This window comes from Muscardinus avellanarius, assembly GCF_963383645.1.
Source record: "Muscardinus avellanarius genome assembly, chromosome: 8".
Taxonomy (NCBI): domain Eukaryota; kingdom Metazoa; phylum Chordata; class Mammalia; order Rodentia; family Gliridae; genus Muscardinus; species Muscardinus avellanarius.
In genome coordinates, this window is record NC_137794.1 from 114,579,343 (window position 1) to 114,594,964 (window position 15,622).

Here is a 15,622-nt window from a genome sequence, read left to right on the forward strand (position 1 = left end):
GGAAAGATACCCAGGATCTTTGGTACAGTGGTATAGCTGAATCATGGTGGATCTATTCCCAGTTTTCTAAAGAATCTCCACACTGATCTCCAAAACAGCTGAACTAATTTGCAATCCTACCAACAGGGTAGCCTAGTTCCTATTTCCCCATATCCTCCCCAACATTTATTGTTATTTGACTTCTTACTGACTGTCATTCTGATTGGGGTTAGATAGAATCTCAGTGTAGTTTTACTCACATATGTCTAATTGCTAACAATGTTGAACATCTTTTTCATGTATCTATTGGCCATTTGTCTTTCTTCATTTGTGAAGTGTTATTCAATTCAGATGCCCATTTCTTAATTTGGTTATTTGTTTTTCTATTTTAGAAAAATAAAATTAAATCCACCATGCACAGAAATCAACGTGAGATGGATCAAAGACCTGGAAGTTAGAACAGAGACTGTGAAGCTATTAGAGGAGGGCACAGGTCCAACACTCCAACATATAGGCACAGGTAAAAACTTCCTCAAAAGCCCTCATAGCTTAGAAAATTAAAACAAGAAATACATGTTATGGCATCAAACTAAAAAAGTTTCTGCTCATTAAAGTAAATCATCAAGAGTGTAAAGAGAAAGTATATAGAATGAAAGATCTTTGCCAGCTATGCCTCTGACAGAAGACTAATATCTAGAACACGAAAACTTTTATAAAGTAAGGTGAGCATGTGATTTATGTAAATAATAAAATGTTTAACTCTTGACCAGTTATTTTAGTGAGTGTACACATGTGTGTGTGTGTGTGTGTGTGTGTGTGTGTGTGTGCACGCGCGTAGGGGTACTGGAGATGGAATGCAGGGTCACTCTATCTCTGAGATACACCCCTAGCCCTATTGTTCTATTCTTTATTTTGAAACAAGGTCTCTCTCACTATGTTGCAGATGGGCTCACTAAGTAGCTGAGACTGGCTGCAAACCTGTGATCCTCCTGCACAGCCTCCCAAGCACTGAGATTACAAGTGTGTGTCACCATGCCCTGTGTAATTTTACTTCTATTTAATAAATTATGTCATGTGAATAAGAAGGAATGTTATATAGTTATGGTCCAATGCACGGTTTGTAGAAATATCAATCAGCAAATTTATTTGTGAAATATAATTCATAAATTATAATTAGAATGTTTAATTTGTGAATAATTATTGTTTATGCAAAAATTTATCTATAGGAAAATTTCTTCTTTCCTTTTTTCTTTTTTTGCCAGTAGTAGAATATTGACATAATTGCTGAATCAGTTTGTGAATGTGTGAATCTAACTTTGAGTCAATCCATAGGAATGTAAATAGTAGCTTCATTTATCTTTCCATTGACGTACAGTTACTTCATGTTTAAACCATTGATAGCCTTTATTGGTAATCACACTGGTGACATATTCACAGTGCTTATATTAGAAAAGCAGCCTGTGGAGGGGTGTAAATTTTCTGTGGCTTCATGACTGAACTCCGACTTCTGGGTACATGTGAGCCACGGTGATTCCTGAAGTCAGCAGTTTTATCCAGAGCAATCGGCAAGCTGCAGTTGACCCTGTCTGTTTTCAGAAAAAGGGGAGACTTTCCATAGCTTTTGCTAGAGAAGCTCTAAGAAAAACATACCTTTTATAAATACAGCAAATTTTCATATAGGATCAGAACATGGCATTGCCTCTCCAAGCATCTAGAAGCAGTACATCCTCGACATGGTGCAAGTATAGGAATGGAGTTTGCTTCTGCCATAACTGTGCTTATGGAGGGGTATAACTTTCAGCTGGCTTCTGAAAAAAAAGAAGAAGAACCACGAAAAACTGATTGAAGCATTTATTAAATCGCTCCTTTCTCTGAAAAGAGTGCCCCCAAATCTTTCGAATTACTTCATCTTTGCAGCTAATTATACCATAAAGATATCTGTAAGAAGTTTTGCTTTAGAACCCTGGGGTCAGCAGAATCAGGTCCCTGAATGATGTCCACTCCCTAATCCTCAAAGTCTGTTAGGAACCTTTGTATGGCAAAAGAAACCTTGAGACAAAATAAATTTAGTATCTTTGGATGGAGAGGTCATCTGAGATCATCCAGGTGGGCTCAATGTCTGCACAAAGGTCTCCTGCTAGTAAGAAGAAACACAGTTGTAAGAGGGGAAAATAAAGAGCAGATGATATAGGATCATGGACCATCTTGAGGAAGATGGAGACTGGCTACTTCCCTCCAGCCTCCAGAAGGAGCATGGGCTTCCACCTAGAATGTTGTACTTCTAACTGCCAGATGTTATGATAATATAACTGTGAAGTTTTAAGCTTGTGATCTGTTAGGACAGCAGTAGGAAAACAGGGCATTTTCTCCTCATCTCCCAGGATCCATTCTCCATCCTGAAGCCAGAGGGATTTTCATCCTCTCTACCTCTCCAAGCTCTTCAGAGTTCCTATCATCCTTAGAACATAAGTCAATTTCTTGCCTTCAGTGTGCTGCAGCCTGTATTGTCCAGCACAGACTGACCATGACTATCCTGTTCCATCACTGTCAAAATTTGCTGCCCATTAGTCACTCTGGCTGTTCTGTCCCTGAAGCAGAACCTCTTACGTCCACCTGGACCCTTGTGAAACACCACCCCTTCATCCAAGCACAACTACATGTTCCCGTCCTTGGGGGCTCCTTGCCACATCCCTCCTTAAAGGAACTGCATCCTGCTGTTCATCCACTTTCTCCAATCCTCTCTCCTGGCACCATTACTTCTTTTGTAAAATCATGACAGGTATTATTACCATCAAGGCTTATAATTTTTGTTATTAATTTGCTTCTTATACTTATTTTCCAACAGTACCACTTAGAGAGAAGTTCAAGGAAAGCAGCCTTTCATCCTGTTTTTTTTAAGCGTACAATTTCCTTGATGCATTATAACTGCACATTGTAATGAGATCTGAAGTGATATGTTCATGCGTGCACACATCACATGGTGTGTTTCTTTGTTCATTTTTGTATTCACAAGATCCAAAATGAAGTCAGATTCATACTAGCTGCTCAACACATATTTGTTGAAATGAGAAGACAGTATTTTGACACTCATATCTTCCTCTTTTCAGACTATGAACACTCTAAGTGGGCAGGCTGACCTAGACCATGTTAGAGAGACGTCTGTAAAAGGGTGCCTGCCAATTTGTGTTCTCTATGTTGCAAAAAAATTCAAGCCTGTGGGTGGCCACATGAAATCAACCCCAGCAGAACTGTGTTTGATGGTTCCACAGCCTTCTCTCCCATGTCTCAGAGGCACAGGCGTGCTGCCCCCCAGGGTCTGAGCAGTCCCTTGTCTCTTGCACCTTTCCTAAACCTGGATTCCTCTCATTATAGGTGCACCTGGCAGACACTTGCACCCAGGAGGCGGGGGCACAAGCCCTCCTTATGCAACCTTCTACTGAATGAGGCATTTCTTCTCCTGTTACGGTTCTCCTTAAATATCCCCCAGTGAAGTCTCTCACATGTGAGTCTACAACCCTAGGAGGTGTATCTGATCGGATGGTACTGTCTGCTTATCCCACAGCCGAAGTGAAACACTGGTAATTCCTCTTCCCCTGATAGGAGATGCTGGACAGTTCTTGAGCTCAGAATATCTGAGCCTCCTGGACATCACCTATGCAAATTTTCTCCTGTACTCCTGCTTCATGCATCCTGCACTCCCCATGGTTAGAAGTGATGCAGATAAACTCTCCATTTCCGAAAATGTGGCCCAAATGAAACATGTCTGCCACCCACCCAACCACAAAGGGCTTAGTCATTTCCGAGCAGAGCATTTTGTAAATTGGAAACATATCAGTGACAATTATCAAGGAAGAGTCTTCAAACGCGCTCTTTTCTGCAGAGCCTAGCAATCCTTCTTCCAGAAAGACATTAACCAAAAGCAGTGCTCTGAAAATGTCATCCGGAGCACACAATCGAATTAATTTATTTGTTTTATGGTATTTTACAGTTAGTCACGGAAGAGACTTTCACTTTATTTTTTTCATCTGCTCATTTAGATAATGCTTTAACTGTCATAAATCCCAGCTATGGCGATAAAGAAACTGCACACGAATACCAATATCTTCTAAATATAGCCTGGAATAACAGGCTTGGCTGACTGCTCACTGTATCTTCAGTCTGAACACTTGGCTTCCGACTCCAAATGTGAAGTCTTTTTTAGGCAAAACTAGAGTTGTGTAATTATTTTTGTAGATGCGTAAATATAAGAAAACCTATTAAAATTGTTAGGAGAAAGTATACAAAGTCCTCCTCAAAGGGGGGTATTTAAAATACCCAAAGAAAATGAATGAACCACTCCAAAGTCTAATCAGTGCTCAAATATCATTGTTTGGTGGGAATGGGATGAGTGGGGTCATGACCCATGATGCCTTGATTCTTGGGGCAGAGGGAACATCAGAGGAAACCATATTTACAAGACCTAAAGCTCAATGCCATAATTTATGTCCCATTCAGGACTTTTACTACACTGAATGGTGAAGAAAGAAAGGTTCATCCACAATTTTCCATCCACGGTCCGATCTCAACGCAGCTAGTTCTTCCTTTAAAAAGAATCTACTGCCCCAACTTCTCTTCAGATGTCGTACATTACACTTAAGCTGCTCTGCTTTTGTTGACCTTCTAAAGCTCATGGAATCAAGGACCATTAAGTTCACTGCTGGATCCCTGAGATTCAGACACATCATGGTCTTTGGAGATTGTTCATTCTTTGTACCAGATGTATTTTTTTTTGCAAAGTTTATGATTCAACAAATATTTATTAAGTGCTTTTTATATGCCAGGTTGGATTCCAAGCCAAGAGGATTTGACGCTGAACAGAATAGAATATTCTGCCTTCTTGACATTGGAGTATTAATGCGAGTCATTATTATTTTAAAACTTTTCCAAGTTGCATAGCTGTTTTTGAATCTTAGGAGTCTTTAGATTCCTTTATAACTTTCAAAATAAGATACATACTTTCCTAAAAATAAAAGAAAGCAGATAATACAGCTGAGATTTTAATTGCATTAGCATTACATTTATAAATTAATTTCTAGAAATTTGATGTTTTTATGCCACCTCATTGATTCATTTAGATTTTTTAGGGCCCTTTAGTAAATTCTTTTATTTTTTGCATATATTTAACATTAGATATTTTATGTCATGCTGGGCTATGAATATTTAGTTTTCTCTTTTTTCACTGCAGACAAATTGCACTATTTTTGTAATTTATTCATTTATCCAATAAATTTACTTAACTCTCATTAATTATTGCATTCACCTGTTGATTATGTTTATAGTAATGTGGAAACAAGAGCATCATCTGCAAATTATTGTCGGGGCCCACTCGGCAGGACCGAGGTGGCACCCAGGCTTGTTGCCAGCGTGGACTCAAGATGGCGCCTGGGCTTGCAGCCAAGTCACGAGGCTCACGAGGCTGGCGGTGCCCTGAGCCTGCGCAGTGAGCCCTATCAGGCGCCTTACGGATAATTAGTGATGCAACGCCTCGTGCTACCACCTGCCCGCCCAGGAGAAGGTTAAAAAGCGCGCAGGCCCTAGCGGGGAAAAAGGAGAAGGAGAAGAGGGTTGGTGGACAGGAAGAGCAGTTCCTTGGCGGACTGCTCCGGGCTCCGAGCTGGGACGGACATGTTCACAAAGCCACCATTGTGACCGGTGTGTGCTGCAGCAGAGACGTAGAGTGCCACGGAGGAGGGTTGGTGGAGTGATGAGGGAGAGGATAGAAGACTGATGTTGTTTTTACCTGAGAGGGCGTTGAGAGAGCATTAAAGAGGAACGGGAACTGTACAAGAACCTGGGGTAATAAAACTGCTTGAGGAAGATCGTGTAAGAGTCGTCACTGCGCACGACAAGTGGTGGCCCGTACGGGGACCTTCGCTTTGATCAGAACCTCGGCAGTCCAGGGCAGCCGGCTGGTAAGTACTCCTTGACTCCGGAAAGGGAGGAGGAGGCTCCGTTTACGGAGGGTTATTTTCCCCGATCAAAGGGGGCTCCATTAAGGAGGGCAGCTGGCTGGTAAGTACTCTTTGACTCCGAAAAGGGAGGAGGAGGCTCCGTTTACGGAGGGTTATTTTCCCCGATCAAAGGGGGCTCCATTAAGGAGGATATTTTTTAGTGTAAGCAAGTTATTTCCCCGATCAAAGGGGGCTCCATTAAGGAGGATATTTTCCCCGATCAAAGGGGGCTCCATTAAGGAGGTAAATAAGGCTCGCGGATAAGCGAGGCTCGCGGAAAAGCGAGGGACAGCGCTGTATTTTCCCCGATCAAAGGGGGCTCCATTAAGGAGGATATTTTTTAGTGTAAGCAAGTTAGAGAATCGGGCTGGTCCTGATTCGACTCCCTCTCCTAATCCGCCACCATAGATGGAAGACACCTGAGGTTAGTTGGAAAAGGCGCCTAATGTGTAAAGGATAGGTCAGAAGATTAGTTCCTAACGTAAGAGTTGTAAACTGCTGCTCGGTACCGTAGAGATGAGTTGTTTTCTTTAAGATCTTTGGGGAATTATTTCTACTTTCCCTCTTCCTTTACCTTGGTTAATGATAGTTTAGGTTGTTTTATTGATACCTGTTTTCTGACTTTCTGCTATGCTTCTATGCACCCTTGGAGACTTTGGAATTTCTGCTCTTATTGCTGTAATTGTGGCCTCTGTGGCCGTGGCAGCTATTGCAGCCACTATGAATGCTCTATCCTCACATGTGGCTGCTGGCATGGCTCAGTAAGCTCAATTATCTGGACTATATGTATAACGTATGTGCAGTATCAGAATTTCTCCCATGCAGGCAATTTGTTTCGTCAATTAAGCAAGACGCTTCTAGGAACTTGGAGCCGTGAATTTGAACACACCATGATTGAGCTATGAGCATCCATCGCTGCAATTAATTCTACCCGCGTGGAAGTCGCCGCAGTACAACAATGAATGGACTTAATACATGGAACATTGGGTTTTTTAAAAGACTGGGGTGGCATGGCGTTCTGGGCATTCTTGCTGGTGGTAGCATGATGTTTCATGGTTGGATATATCAGGCGAACTCGACAACGCACACTGCAACAACAGCGCATATTGGTGCAAGCTCTGGCAGCCCTTGAAGCTGGCTTATCTCCCCATGTATGGCTCAGTATGCTGGATCGGTAGTCAGTGACGGGTAAGATCGTCCCCGGGACCTTTCAACCTAAGACAGGGAAACAATCATGCTATTGTTCTCCCAATGACGGGTAAGAATGGTCCTTGAGGGTCGGCAACCTAAGACAGGCACGATCCCGAGCCTTATTTTAATAAAACAAAAAGGGAGATATGTCGGGGCCCACTCGGCAGGACCGAGGTGGCACCCAGGCTTGTTGCCAGCGTGGACTCAAGATGGCGCCTGGGCTTGCAGCCAAGTCACGAGGCTCACGAGGCTGGCGGTGCCCTGAGCCTGCGCAGTGAGCCCTATCAGGCGCCTTACGGATAATTAGTGATGCAACGCCTCGTGCTACCACCTGCCCGCCCAGGAGAAGGTTAAAAAGCGCGCAGGCCCTAGCGGGGAAAAAGGAGAAGGAGAAGAGGGTTGGTGGACAGGAAGAGCAGTTCCTTGGCGGACTGCTCCGGGCTCCGAGCTGGGACGGACATGTTCACAAAGCCACCATTGTGACCGGTGTGTGCTGCAGCAGAGACGTAGAGTGCCAGAAGGAGGGTTGGTGGAGTGATGAGGGAGAGGATAGAAGACTGATGTTGTTTTTACCTGAGAGGGCGTTGAGAGAGCATTAAAGAGGAACGGGAACTGTACAAGAACCTGGGGTAATAAAACTGCTTGAGGAAGATCGTGTAAGAGTCGTCACTGCGCACGACAAATTATGGTCTTTGCTTTTCTCTTCTTTTAACATCATTACACTGCTTTATTTTTTCAGATTTCTTATAAAACTGACCTAGAGCTCTTTTCTCTGTTGAGCAGGAGTAGTAAAAATATGCATGCTTGTCTTATTTCCCATTCACTGCAATGATTACTATAGATTTATGATACACATTTTCTTAAAAAAAAGTCTTTCTTGCTCCTAATTTGCTGCGTTCTTAAAAATCTCAAGTAAATGTCAAAGTCATCAATGCATCAATAACTATTCAATTGGTTTTTCTAAATCTACTGAGATAATTATGTGATTATTCTTGAGTCTGGAAAATTGTATTGATAGGTCACTTATCCATAAAATATTCTTCCATTTCTGGATAAACTTTTTAAAATTATGATTTATTGGTTTAATAGACTTAGATTTAAACAGGCAATATATTGGAACAAGAAGCATGGGTTAAGGTTTCTCTTCCCACGTGTACATAATAATTTTATGGCAGTTTTTAGTTTATAATCACTTATTCCTGTGAACATTTTACCAATAAAACCAGCTCAAATAATTTACCTAGCTTGTGGGATATCCTAAACTACATTATTGAGGCCATAGCATGTTGGGTAAACTTTAAAGAATTTCAGATTATCCACAACTAAAACTAAGTCCTCTGTGTCTTCATTCCCAGTCACAACTTCTTGCTGTGGTCTCTGACACCTGGTATCATGTGAGTTATAGAGGGTGCACTGCACCCTCCTGTAATAAGAGTTCAGGGATCCAATGAGCCAGAGATATCACCAGTGCCCTACACCACCTGGCTCCTTGCCTCAGGGAGGAGCATCCCATACCTGCTCCTTGTTCTCTAACACCCCTCCCTGCCATCCATCCCAGTGTGGCTGGCCCTGTGAGGTGGAGCCTCCCTCCTGGTCCTCTTGGCTATAAACTGGTGGCGCCTTCCCAGGGTGTCCCCACATCCCTGCACTGGCTGCCTGGCCGCAGTTGATCCCTTCCAGCTGGCTTCCACACTAATGGGAGGAATTTCCTCTCTTGCTTCAGAAGAATCGTCGCTGTTTTTATAGGAGCCTGATATCCCATGATGGACACTCTTCTTCAGCTGAGATCTCTTTGTGAAGACTTAGCACAACTGTGTACTCTGGACCAGGACCACTGGTCTCTTCTCTCGCTGCTTCCCAGCGTGCACTCTGTTTCCTCTCAATAAATTCACTCATACACCCTAACCTGCTCTTCCTACTCACACTGAACTTTCATTCCTAGGTACATATGTATGTATGTATATATGTATTTATTTGTTTATTTCGGGCAGCAGGTGTTGAACCCAGAAACACGCTACCTATCAGCTACGTCCCCAGCACTATTTATGTTTGATTTTAAACAGGGTCTTGCTAAGTGGTGTCGGTCTTGTTAAATTGTGTAGGCCAGCTTCAGACCTGGCATTATTATGTCTCAGTCTCACAAAGATAGGGTTTATTGACACGTGTCACCACACCTGGCTAATTCCTACCATAGAGCAATTCTCCTGTCCCTTCCTGTTCACACCCTCAGACCTTCCCTGCAGAGTTGCTTCACAGTTGAGATATGACTTACCATTCCCGCTTTCCCCTGCTTTCCATTTCTGCCAATTTGCTCTAAATGTACCTGATCATTTCTTATTTTCCATGTATTCATGAATCCTTACTTGGCAATAATACACTTCAAAGATAAAAATGATCTTAAAAGGTTATAACCTGCCAGGCGTGGTGGCGCACGCTTGTAATCCCCACACTTGGGAGGCAGAGACAGGAGGATCGTGCAGATTCGAAGCCAGCCTCGCTGGTTTAGGAGACCGTGTTTCCAAATAAAAATATAAAAAATAGGTGTCTGGGAGTGTAGCCCGGAGGTAGAAGGGTTTTCAGGAACCCCAGTACCACCAAAAAAAAAAAAAAAAGGTTATGTCTTCTACTTTCAACTACTTGAAGTAGTTTATATCAACTACTTCATTATGTTCTTTGAGTATTATGAGTTACACATATAATTAGAATATAGCTATACAATATATAAATATATCTATAATGTATCTGTCTATATTCTCGTTGTTCATTCATTTTGTTAGTGATAGACAAAACAACTTCTCCAAAGTCCAATCTAAGTCTTGGAAAACAGTACTAACAGTACTTATTGAACTAATCTTTTAAGTAAGCATTTACTCATAAATAAATTACAGCGTATTTATGTGGTGTTTAGGGTGGTAGCCCTCACATAGAAGGAAACTGACCTATGTATAGAAAATTATATAACTGTAATCTTGACTTGCTAAACATTGAAACATCTCAGGTCAGCTACTGAAACTAGTTGACTTGCATGTCTAATAGTGATTAATGTCTCTGTTAATAATTAATTAGGAAACTAAAAATACATTGCTTTTATCTTATAATACCATCACAATGTGAAAGCCAAGCTACTTATTTCAGTTATGATAGTATCTTACATTTATTAATACAGATATCCCTGAGCATTTCAGAAAGAAAATTATTTGAAATGCTAAAATTAAAGTTAATTGATAAATTGACAACAGCAATATTATTGGCTTAACTATTCTGCAGGGCAATTATAAGGACTATTTAAAAATATTTCAAAATTATATTTTTAAATCATGTCAAAGGCAGAAATACTGCTATAGATTTCTTAAATATGGCTACTGCCATAAAATGGAGCCTATTTACATTTTAAGTAGAGTAAATTTTGTTCCTAGTTTGCTTTGTTCAGTGCCTGAGTTACGGTTTGTATTTGAAATGACCCCTTAAACCTCATGTGCTTGGTAATGCAGCTAGGTTCAGAGGTGAGGCACGATTGGAGGAGGTAGGCCACTGGGGTGTGGCCTGGAAGGCTGTACCTGTGCCTGGCTTCTCTCCTCTCTCTCACTTTTCTCTCTGCCTCCCGGCTGTCAGGAGCTGAGAGCAGCTTATCCTTTGCTGTGCTGTGAGGCAACTACTGCCAAGATGTTTCGTCCTTGGACTGAGCCTCTAGAACTGTGAGCAAACTAAACCTTTCCTCCTCTAAATTGTGTTTATCAGGTATTTTTGCCACAGTAATAAAAACACTGACTATAATAGCAGGGCATTGAACTCAGAACCTTTATCATAGTCAGTAAGCACCTACCACTAAGAAACACCCTAAGCCTCATTAACAGTATTTTTTCTAAATTAAAGCAAACTTTTATATAATTAAAATAAAAATGAGAAACAAAATTAGTAAATTGTCAAAATATGCATTTTAATACCCTAAAAAGGGTTTTATTAGGTTAGTGAATGAAAAAAATGGCTATGTGTTTTTTGGCACTGATCAAGGTATACCGTCTTTGAAAAACCGAAAGGCACAATGCCTCAGTATTTCTAGCACCTTGAAATCTGTTCTTGGTATAATGACAACATGAAACAATTCTTCTTCATTTCTCTTTGTTTTTGTGGCATATTTGCTGTGCTTGATAGTATTTTTAGGTATCATTATCCAGTCCTTTAAGCAAGAAAGTAAAACATGTTGGAAATGTTTGAAATTGAATTTACTTTTATAATAAAGTCCCTGAAAAATTTAGAAATTGATTATATACCTCAGGAAGTCCATAAAGAGTCATGTTTTGAATGATTATTAAAATTTTGGATAAAAGGGTTTAAAATTAAATAGCAGATGAATCAAGACTAGATGTTAGTTAACTCTATGTTATTTTAGAAGTAATACATTTCTTCAAATTTTAAGGCAAAATATTTTCTGAATATAGATTTATATTTTGTAGTGGGTTATACATCCAAGCAATAGGATGCATAATTATATTGCATCAATAAAATTCTAACAAAGAAAATAGACTTATATTGTTATATTTTAGATAAAAATTATTTGCTTTTTATCAAGGAATAAATGCCAACGTCAGAAAATGTGAAAACATCTTAGCACTATTCCTAGATAATAGTGAGATTTTCTTAAATTTTATATTACTTTGAATTTTATGACTTCTTGATGATTCAATAAATATAAAAAGATAATCATTAGATAATTTTTGCATTCCTAAAATACCATCAGCTTTAGATAGTAGTAGTCACACAAAAACTATCTCTGTTGATGTCTGCCAACTCTTAAAATTACCTAAAAATTACCTAGGGGTTTAGTAATAAACAAAACAGAACAAAACTAACAAAGACACAGACAGAAACCAGATGCAATTTAACATGCCCCATAGCCAAAGATTCTGATTTTTTAATTCAGAGATGGGTCAATATTTGCATTTCTATTGCATACTTTAGATCATTGTAACATAGGTGGAACACAGGTTTTCATAAACATTGCTTTCTATTATCGAGGAAATTTTCTCTTCATTTTTGCCATCAGTTTTTTCCCACAGAACAAACAGATGTTTTATGATAATTTCCACACATTTTGTTTAACTAATGCCTTAATGTTGAGTATATACACCTTTTTATAAACACATGACATACTTTGTGTTTTTAGGGCTTCTTTTAAAATATGCTCCTTTTGTTTTGGTAGCCCTACTGAATATTTCTAAGGGTTTCATTAATAATTGGTGAAAATATTTAATAACTCTTTTGAATGGCAGTTTCATTGTAGTCAAATGTTTTCATAAATACATTTAAAATGAAATAAATTTAATCTTAAAATTAATATAATCCATGGTGAAGTCATGAAATTGTACTGTGAATCAAGGGTTATAATTAATCTAGGTCTATGTGTCTAAGGCCCAATATGAAAGAAAAACTTATCATAATGCATAGTTTAAAAAGTAAGTATGATGACAGTCTAAGTAACTATATGTGAAGTAGAGAACAAAAAAAAAAATTGTGTGTTGGTTTATTCTAAGTAGCAGGCGACGTTTTGCTTACTCTTTTAGGTTCAGACACTTATGCATTGTTTAGTGGAAATAAGAATCTTCCCAGCCACTTATCCATTCTTTCTAGGAGAGGAAACAAAGGTCAGAGAAGTGATTTGCAGATGTGAAAGTCAGTGTAATGGTGTTTCTCAGCTAATCTTAGTGGCAGAGGTAGTACAGTTCTAAAAGAAGGCAAAGGCTTTGGAGACTGGCCAGGTTTGCAATAATAATAATAATACAGCTATGCTATTTTTTCTATTTTATATACAAGAATCTAATACATAGATTACTTAGAGGTAACTAGAAGTCCATTTGATTTTTCTTGGTGAGATTCTAATGTTTTGAAGCACTCACTGCTGGGAAAGGTGAAATAATATACTGATAAGTGGATGAGAGGAATTGACACGTGGTTCTTATAAAAACACAAAAAGCTAAGAATCAAAATAAATTTTATTTACTAAGAAGTATGCAACTTTTATGCTATATAAGTTACTTAAATTTTCCTCAAAATATTTTCATGAAATGTGTAAAATCAGCACCATTTCAATGACAAAAAAGCTTAACTTTAAGTAGATCAAGCAACTTGCTCAGTTGGCGTGGACGGTGAACACTGTTTGTAGCTACCAATCTGGTTGTATAGCTCCAGGCAGAGGTTCCCAAAGTGGGTGACTCCACGTCATGAATTTGCTGAGATGAACGATCCATAGAAGAACAGAGATTTGTCACTACATCTTAATGTTTATTCACTTAAAGAGGGTAGATTTTCAGGAGGAGGAAGCAATTTACTAAAAGTAGTTCATTTGGGAACATATTTGGGAACCTCTGCTAGTTTTTGCCCTTTATGACAGGCACTACTTATGCTTCCCATGTTTTAAACAATCTTAGTGGTGGGTATATTGTTCACTGTGAAGCAGGAACTTCCATGGGCAAAGAGAAAAGTTGCTGTCCATTTAGATGCCTGTTAATGGTCCTTCAAGTTATTTGTTTTTAATTTCAGGTAAAACTTTCTAAAGAAAACCATGAGGAACCGGCCTAAATCACTGAGTCATACTTATTCCCTCTCCGAGGTGACCTAGAGTGAACTTTTCTGATTATAATCGCACTGCAGTCTAGCTTCTCCACCCAGGTGTTCCTATCTGCCATGGAGTTCCTACGCCTGTGCCTCTTTTATTCAGGAAGATGCTACTTTGAGAAATGTTTCAAGAATTATTATTTTTGCTGTAAATAGCAAACCTTACTTCACTCTTCTTCTTGTGTTCACTGACTGAACTAGCCAAGGGGTAAACCCATTGTATTGATTTAAATTTGCTGACCAGATGGGACCACTTTACTCTTGAAGGCTCCTAGGCCTATTTTCCCCTAATTTCCGATCTTACCTACACATTCAATAGTGTATTATTCAATCTCCATGTTTTAAATAGTTTATTTTTAGTTTCCTGTGTTGATTTCTTCATTTACTCTATTATGGTCTGAAAAGATGCAGGAAATTATACTACAGCTTTCGAATTTGCTGATGCTTGCTTTGTGGACCAGGATGTGATCCAATTTTGAGAAGGTTCCATGGGCTGCTGAGAAGAATGTGTATCCTGCTGTTCCTGGTTGAAATATTCTGTATATGTCTATTAGATCCATTTGGTTTATAGTTTTCTTAGCTTCTAAAGAGTTTTTCTTATCTTTTGCCTTGAAGATTGATCCTGTGTTCTGAGAGTTATGTTGAAGTCTTCCAATATTATTGCATTTGGGTCTTTTTGAGATATGATGTCCAGGAGGGTTTGCTTAACATATGTGGCTACACCCACATTTGGGGCATGAACATTTACTATCATTATATCTTCTTGGTGGATTGTTCCTCTTAATAAAATGAAGTGCCCTGCTTTGTCTCTTCTGATGTGTTTTAAAGTTCATTTTGTTGAATATTAGAATTGCTACCCCTGCCCGTTTTTGTTCTCCATTGGCATGATACATCTTTTTCCATCCTTTCACTTTCAATCTGTGAATGTTTTTGGTTGTGAGTTTCTGGCAAACAGGATAGGTTTGGATTATGTTTTTTAATCCACATTGCCAGTCTATGTCTTTGGATCGGTGAGGTAAGTCCTTTGACATTCAGAGTTTTTATTGAAATATAATTTTTGTTTTCTGTCATTTTGTGTTCTAACTTCTGTTTGGTATGATATTATTTCTTCTTTATTTAGATGCCCTGCTGATCAACTTCATCTCTACTCTGGTTCTGTAATTTGCTCTTTTTTCTTCTTTATGGTTTATTTCTTTAAGTATTTTTTCTAGTGCTGGCTTTAAATTAATGAATTTTTTGAGATTCTGCTTATCTTGAAACACTTTTGTTTCTCCCTCAGTTTTGAATAATAGTTTTGCTATATATAGCAGTTTTGGTTGAGTGTTGTTTTCTTCCAGTGTCTGGACCACATCATACCAGTCTCTCCTGGCATTCATGACTTGTGTTGTATGGTCTGGGGTAATTTTTATTGTTTTTCCTCTAAATGTCACCTGTTCTTGTGTTCTCACTACTTTTAAGATTCTTTCCTTGGCCTCTATGCTGACCATTTTGATTATTACATGGCATGGGGAGGTCCTTCTTTGATCTTGTCTTAATGATGTTCTATATGTCTCCTGAACATGGAAGTCCAAGTCTCTTTCCATTTTAGAAAATTTTCTGAAATTGTTTCTCTGAAGAGATTATTAATTTCCTTGGTTTTTTCCTCTATCCCTTCTTCAATGCCTTTTATTTGTAAGTGAGGACATAACATATTGTCCCATAGTTGTTGGATGTTTAGATTTTGTTGTTGTAATGACTTCTGTATGCTGTTGACTGTACTTTCAGTTTTGAATGAGCTGTCTTCTGACAATGATATTCTATTTTCCATTTCATCTAATCTTCCAGAATTTCTTCTATTGCTGTCTTCATTT